This window comes from Myotis lucifugus, unplaced genomic scaffold, assembly GCF_000147115.1.
Source record: "Myotis lucifugus unplaced genomic scaffold, Myoluc2.0 scaffold_138, whole genome shotgun sequence".
Lineage (NCBI taxonomy): Eukaryota > Metazoa > Chordata > Mammalia > Chiroptera > Vespertilionidae > Myotis > Myotis lucifugus.
Genome location: NW_005871186.1, coordinates 901,535 through 909,786, shown reverse-complemented (window position 1 = coordinate 909,786; position 8,252 = coordinate 901,535). Strand labels below are relative to the sequence as shown.

Below are 8,252 nucleotides of genomic sequence, written 5' to 3'. Positions count from 1 at the left end.
GTACCCGCCGCCTTCCGATGGCTCCCGAGGTTCAGGGCGGGCTGCGCGAGGCCCCCTCGCTGGAGTCCCCATCCCGCCCCAATCCAGCCCAGACCTTTGGTCTGTACACATCGTGCCAGCCCAGAAGGTCCCGACCCCTTTCCCCGGCTTCTCCACCTGCGGCCCCGCAGAAGGGAGGGGAGACGGCCCGGCAGCGCTCGTGTGAAGTTAATTCAATTCGTCCAGATAACCGAGTTATTCCGATCCAGCCCCTCGGCCCCGCCCCCCGCGAGTTCCTTCCCGGCGGGGACCAAGGAGGCAGCCCTGGAAGGGGGAGGGAGACAGGCCCGAGGAAGAGACGGAGCCTGGGACGGGGCCGTGGATGAGGAGAGGAGACAGACAAGCACGGAGCGAAAGGGACAAGACAGATACAGGTACCCAGATGGAGACAAGGATGAGACCTGGACGAGAGAGGAAGGTTGGAGACGGGGCAAGAGGAAGACAGGGGCAGCGATGGAGACAAAGGTGAAACATGGACTTGAGAAGAGCAGGGGTGGGGATGGGGACAAGGCAGAGACAGAGAGGGGGACAGAGAAAGGAAGGCGGCGGCACGGAGACAGAAGGCCGAGGAATGAGGCAGGGCTTGTGATGGAGATCAGCAGAGAGATGAGACGAACCAGGGCAGTGATAGTGAGACAGACACAAACGGAGGGACAGTTTCAGAAAGACAAGGCCAGGGAGCCACACAGAGGAGGAACCGAGGCTGAGAGGCGGAGAGAAAGAGCCTTGGGCGAGCTGAGCCTCACGAGCTGGAGCGCCCAGAGTAAGGATTATGGTGTAGGCACCGCTCGCTCCAAATCCTGCGGAACCCCCAGCCCCTTCCCTGCCCCTCCAGTGACTGAGACAGTCCCCCACAGCCGCCACCAGCTCTGCCCCGGCCAGACCCTCCAATGCCCCGCTGGACCCTCAGCCCCCCTGTAAGACGGGGTTAACCTAGGCAGCGCCGAGCCTCCCACTCTCATCCTTCCCAGCTCCACATCCCCATCCCACGCCCTTAGGGTCAAGGAAACAGCCGGTCCAGCCCCAGGGCCCTCACAAGGCCCTCCCTCCCTACCTGCAAAGACTGACCACCGAACCATCTGCAGCTCAGGGGGAGGGTCGCAGGTGCCGAGGTCCCTCTGTTCTCCTGACTTGTCTTGAAGGCCCACGACCTTGTCCTGAACCTTCATGGCCGGATCGGCCTCTCCCCTCCCAGTTCCCCCATCTCAGTCCTCCTTCCCACTGCCATCGGATGTGACCCTCTGGTTCCCTGCACCTTCGTCACAAAGTGTATGAGGAATGTCAGGACAGGGAGTAACCCAGTGGCACCTTTTGTCTCCCTTAACCTCTCACCTCCCTTCTCCAGAGAATCTTTTCTCCTCCAGGAAAACCACCTAGAGCAGTGATGGCGAACCTATGACACGTGTGTCAGAGGTGACACGCGAACTCATTTTTTTGGTTGATTTTCTGTTAAATGGCATTTAAATATATAAAATAAATATCAAAAATACAAGTCTTTGTTTTACTATGGTTGCAAATATCAAAAAATTTCTATATGTAACACGGCACCAGAGTTAAGTTAGGTTTTTTCAAAATGCTGACACGCTGAGCTCAAAAGGTTCGCCATCACTGATAGAGTCTAGGTCCTAGATTTACTCTGGACTTGGCCACAGACACCCTGGCCTTTGGCAGACTCAGCCACCGCATCTACACCGTGGGATGGTGGGACACAGAACCCTTTCCAGGGGAACAGAATACAGAACTCTTCTGCCCCAGCAGCTCACCTTACGTAGATGGACAGTTGCCTCACCCAGCCCCCAGCCTCCTCTACCCAAATCTTGGCAGGTCCTGCACATGGGGGGACCCAGCAAGAAGCCAGGGGAGGAGGCACCTTTCTTACCAAAGTCCTTGGGGATAAGGGAAGTGCTCCCAGAATACACCCCCTGCCCCGGTTTACTAGCTCAATGGGGAGCATGCGCACCCTCAGATCACCCACTTCTCTGGTCACCCATTCCTTGCTTCACACAAGGACATCTCCATGCCAGGGGGGTTCTTTGAAGTGTTTTCACCATTTTTTAGGTCTAAACTTCTAAAACTGACAGTAAAACTGCTTTAAAAATTCTCCCCACTGAAGTGTGAGGTTCACCTCTCTCCCTTGACACATCCTCACAGCAGTGGTTCCCAACCTTTTTTTGGCCACGCCCCACCTAAGCATCTCTAAAACCCTGATGCCCCCCTTCCCCATGACATATAATTCTTATTCAAAAAGTGAACTCCTATTCACGTGGAGGAAGCCTAAAAGGCCATTAACTTAATCTAAACATGCTTTCAAAGAACATGGCATCCATGAAAGAGAAAAAAGAATGAAAGGACTGTTGAAGTACTGAGAAAGAAATCACTAAGAAATTGTTAAATAATAATAATAATATGAAGTGATATGAAAAATAGCAAATAAAGTTTCAAAACATATGAGAACTGAAATGCATAAATTTGTCACAATATATATTTATATACTGTATGTATACGAGGCCTCAAGAACCATAAGAAATGCAAAAAAATTCATTGTTAATAACTCATTCTCAAATTGCCCCCCTTAAAAATCAAATTGCCCCCCCTGAGGGGCATGTGCCCCACCTTGGGAACCACTGCTCTACAGGACGCCCAAGGGATCTCAGAATTGGGAAATCAGATGGTGCCACCTCTCTCTTTAGACTTCCCCTGGCTCTCCATTGCCCTCAGGATAAAATCCAAGCCCTCACTCCAAATAGTGCCTGGCACCTAGTAAACATATAGATAAATTAGCTACTATCACCACCACAACACCCTTTCCTGTCACCAAGTGACTGAGCCCTGTGTGACTAGCGTCCCAGGGGTGGGCAAACTTTTTGACTCAAGGGCCACAATGGGTTCTTAAACTGGACCGGAGGGCCGGAACAAAAGCATGGATGGAGTGTTTGTGTGAACTAATATAAATTCAAAGTAAACATCATTACATAAAAGGGTACCGTCTTTTTTTTTTTTAGTTTTATTCATTTCAAACGGGCCGGATCCGGCCCGCGGGCCGTAGTTTGCCCACGGCTGGACTAGACCCAGACCACACTGTGGCCGGGCTCCACCACTCTGTTACACCTGATACCTAGATATGTAATCTGGACACAGAACCCTATCTTTGCATGGATGGCAGCATCACCTCTTCCCTGAAGATTTCAGAAGATATTAGGTCCTGCAGAGTTACCCAGCCTGGCCCTTTAATTAATTTTTGCAGATGAAGAGATTGAGACCCAGAGAGGGGTCCTGTAGGAAGAGTGGAAGTAAAAAGAGTGGGAGTGTTTCAGGGTAGAAAGACATCCACTACCCCCACAGAGAGAGCAGCAATGCAAAAAGGAACGTGGGGAGGTTCCTTTTTTGTCTGCTCTCATCCCAACTTTGATACTTATTCTGTGAGCCTGGCCAGTGGAAGCATCATGAGAATGGATGAGGAAGGACCCATGCGCTAGAGAACTCTTTCTGCCTGAGGTCTTTTGGAGAATGGTAGCCTGAGACCACCACCTTATTCCCACTTCTAAGAGCAGCCACTGAAGTTAGCCTCCCCTCAGAACTCTGAGCAAGGATCTCCTGGCCCCAGGGCGTGGCCACCATGCTGACTTATTAACCCAATGTACTCCTAGGCAGTCCTCTCCTGTGAGGGGAGAGCATGGAGCAGTGGCTCCTCCCTGGAGTGCATCTTCTCACGCTCTGAAGCAATGTCTTCAGTGTCATCATTGTACAACTATGATTGGAAGCCAAGCTTGATCAGACATCCATGTCTAACTTCTAATAAGGGATGAAGCTTATCTATCAGTGAAACATTAGCATTGTCTGGTGCTGCTTAAAGATCCTAGAACTGTCAACCCTATTTATCTACCAACTTCATAAACAGAATACACCCCTCCCCTGCCCCTGTTCTCAAATCCCTATTCTCTCCTGCTAGGACTTTCTGGTCCAGAGAGGGTTGGAGGCAAGCACATTAACTATATATTTTCCCAATCTGTCTTTCAGATCCTATAGTCTCTCTGTTATGGGAACAACAACTGTTCCCACTAATACGGCTACCCAGTCGTCAAGTAATTTCCTTTCCTTTTTATTTTTTTTTTAAATCTTCACCTGAGGATATATTTAGAGAGAATATGGGAGAGGGGGAGAGAGAGAGAGAGAGAGAGAGAGAGAGAGAGAGAGAGAGAGAGAGAAATATGAAATATCGATTAGTTGTCTCCCTTACTCGCGTATCTGGGGATCGAACCACAACCTAGGTATGTGACCTAACCGGGATCAAACCTGCAACTTTTTGGTGTACGGGACACTACAACCAACTGGACCATCATCAGGCTAATTTCCATTTTTATTTTGAGCTTCTAGTTTTAAGCCTTTCTGGGGCCAAAAGTAAAGTATTCAGCCTTCATGGATCCCTGAAGAATGAGGAAAGATCTTTATTCAGTTCTACAAATATTTTTTTGAATGTCTGATCTATGATGGAACTTCATGGGGCACTAGACACATGAGGATAAATTAGTCCTGCATGCTTTCTTTAAGGATCTCCCAATCTGGTGGGCACATGAGAACTTATCTATAGGGAGGTTCTGTCCAGAATGTTTTCATTGTCTGCGCAAGAGAACGGCACATAGGGTGAAGTGAGTTGACTCCTTTACAAAACAAAGGGTGGGCGGGGGGAAGGGGGGGAGAGGGGAGGTTTGATCCTACCAACCATGCCATACAGTGACAAGCTTATTCAAGTTTTTGTGCGTGGGAAGGGGCCTGCCTGAGGGCTGCCATAGTGGACATGTGTGGTGTGGCCAGCCCAGCGCAGCTTTTCTTTTGGGAACTGTCTCCTCCACCCACATGACTACCCAGGGAACTATTGTTCTTACATAATCCACCCTCAGCTATAATTGGTTCAGGTGTGTGTACGTGTAGGTCCATAAAATCCTTAATCTTTTTTTCTTATTTAAATTGAGAAACAAGTTATTTTCTTTAGAATGATGAAAGCTATACATATGAAATTCAGGAAATGTTTGTAGCCGTGTTCCCTATCATCAAAAGAAGGAAGGTGGTCTTCAATGAAGAAAGAATGAAATCTTGGCCGGTTTGCTCAGAGGATAGAGTTTCGGCGTGGGGACCGAAGGGTCAAGGGCACCTGCCTCGGTTGCAGATTCGATCCAGCCCTCAGTTGGGAAGCATGGAGGAGGCAGCCAATCAATGTCTCTCTCACATCGATTCTTCTCTCTCCCCCCCCCCCTTCCACTCTCTCTGAAAATTAATGGGAAAATATCCTCGCGTGAGGATGAACAACAACAAAAATAAAATATATAAAGAATGAATAAGAAGTTGAAGCAAAGATAGACTCATGATAGAATTTAAAAGCCTAGTTCTAGTTATTCCTGAGACATCCTTATTCAAATTAGTTGTTCAGCCCTTTGCTGGGTTTTGTTATCCAGTACTTTCTCCTCCTCTTCCTCTTCCTCCTCCTCCTCCTCCTCCTCCTCCTCCTTCTTCATTTTAGAGGTTGTTTATTAAAGTTGGGGACAGTGAAACAAGGAAGGGCCTAGGACAGTGATGGTGAACCTATGACACGCGAACTCATTTTTTTGGTTGATTTTCTTTGTTAAATGGCATTTAAATATATAAAATAAATATCAAAAATATAAATCTTTGTTTTACTATGGTTGCAACTATCAAAAAATTTCTATATGTGACACGGCACTAGAGTTAAGTTAGGATTTTTCAAAATGCTGACACGCCGAGCTCAAAAGGTTCGCCATCACTGGCCTAGGATAACAGGAGAAGGACAAGGTGGGGAAATGAACCTGGGCTGGGCTGCTTTGGCTCACTAAGAAGTCAGAGAAAAGGGGGCTTTGGGGACAGGTTCAAGAGGTTGGCCAGGATGAACTGCCACTGCCCATTGCTGTCCTCCCTGGTTCCAATCCTGATGGGGTCTCTTAGAGTTTAGGAGATGCATGAATCCTGTGGGGAATGGGGAGGAGAAGGGGGAGGAGAAAGGTGCAGTCGTGTCCCTGCCATTCTTCTTTATGCTTAATCTACTTCAAGTTGGATTTCTATCACTTTCAAACAAAAAGATTTAACTAAAAATTTGATTTAAGGTATGTAGCAATGCAAATGACAGACCCTAAAATATGGAACTAGCCCTGTTGATGTAGGGTGGGATGCAGTGAAAATCTCTCCATTGAGCCTGGAAATGAAATATCTTTGTTAGGTGATAATGAAGTAGCTGGGAATTCTACTGCATATTGTCTCTTAGAACTCGACCTCAACTTTCCCCCTTGCCCTGTGGTTGCAACTTCAGAGGATTAAATAGAAAAATGGTAAATATTGGGGTATACTGCCTATATTTGGCAACCTCAGGAAAGTGCTTTAAGGGGCGGGGGCTCAAGAAGATGAGGAGCAGATGTAACTCTGGTAAGGAAACCTCTGACTATGGCCAGCAATCTGAGGTTGCAACAGGATAATCAAGTGCTTTGCTGATTGGCTTTAGCCATGTTCTCTGCCACATTGATTAGGAAATAGTGAATGCCTGACAGGTGAAATGAAATTTGGGAAGATAGAGGAATTAGGGAAGTGTGATTCTCCCAGTCTTCCTTGGTACCCTGGCCTGACAGCAGAAAAGAGTTGACATTTATTATTCTTTTTTGGCATCTGGCATCTGAAACCACTTTCTAAGTTAGGGGAAATCCCCACCTGATGGATGCCAGAAATTCACTTTCTGAATTTCCCTCACAACCAAAATTCAGACACTTAACCTAGGATCAGCCAATCATGTACACTGATCACAGTCTAAGCTAAGGAATCTAGCTAAGGCAGCGAGGACTCAGGAACCATAGGAATTATCCCCAGGTCAGTGAGGTTGCAGCAATATCAGTTCTAGGTGTAGCAGGGCCCCTACAGAGCTTGATCTTGGCAGCATTGTGGGTTGAGTGCCAACCATGTCAGTTGTGCAAGGGACAGGTGTCCCTCATGGAGACAATAATGCAGCTTAATTTAGGGCATTGTTTCTAGTTCTGTGCTCTGTATCTGGTCCCCCAGTCATTCCAATATTTCTCCAAGATATCTAATATATTTTATGAATAACATTATTTTTTGCTTAAATAAGATGGAATTGGTTTCTATTTCTTATACCTAATGACTCTGATATAGAAATTGGTACTAGACTGGCTGAGCACATCAGACTCTCAGAGAATTGGTTGGATTCTGGGAATAGTTGTGTGACCTGATTGGGATTAAAGGCAATGACAACTCAGAGATGGAGAGGTATTCAGTGGTAAAAAAACAAACAAACAAACAAAAACAATTCATCAGCCTGGCCAGTGTGGCTCAGTGGATGAGTGTCAACCTATGAACCAGGAGTCATGGTTCGATTCCCTGTCATGGCACATGCCTGGATTGCTGGCTCGATCCCCAGTAGGGGGCGTGCAGGAAGCATCCAGTCAGTGATTCTCTCTCATTGATGTTTCTATCTCCCTTTCCCTCTCCCTTCCTCTTTGAAATCAATAAAAGTATATTTAAAAAACAACAACAAAACCAGTTCACCAATTTATTGCCAGTGGTCACCTGGAATGAAGTGTCCATTAAAAGCATAGTTTTGGGGGCTATCAGAGAGCAGTATAAAGGGAATGAGGAATGCAAGGATTGTGAGGAGGTGTGGAACACTTAAGCCCTCTAGGAGTTAGAGTCAGGTTGGGTATACATAAGGGAAAATCCAAAATAACAATAATGTAACAAAATAAATCTCATAGTTTCTGTGGGTCAGGAATCCGGGCATGGCTTACATTGCAGTCTTCAATCAGGCTGCATTCAGGGTGCTCCATCTGCAGTCTCCAAGTCCTGACCGAGGAAAGATTGATTCCATGCTAACTCACATGGTCCTTGCCAGGACTCAGTTCCTCCAGGGCTGTTGGACTGAAGGGTTCAGTCCTTACCAGGTGTTGGCCAGAGGTTGCCCTCAGTTTCTTGCCATATGGGCCTCTTCATCAAGGCAAGCATGTAAGATCCAGAGAGAATGCCAGCAAGATAGAAGTCAGTCTTTTTTATAACCTAATCCCAGGAATGACATTCTATATTCTGTTGCGTAGAAACAAGTTACTAGAGCCCGGCTGGCATGGCTCAGTGGTTGAGCATCAACCTATGAATGAGGAGGTCGCTGTTCGATTCCTCGTCAGGGCATATGCCCAGGTTGCGGGCTCGAT

At 47.2% G+C, this 8,252-nt stretch overlaps 1 long non-coding RNA gene across 1 annotated transcript; it reads right to left on the bottom strand.

Moving 5' to 3' along the window:
- Window positions 1-7,586: 7,586 nt before the first annotated feature.
- Window positions 7,587-8,252, bottom strand: LOC111827157. Its single transcript, XR_002830668.1, has 2 exons — window positions 7,986-8,252; window positions 7,587-7,890 (listed from the first exon to the last, which is right to left on the bottom strand). It is a non-coding gene; the product is annotated as an uncharacterized LOC111827157 (long non-coding RNA).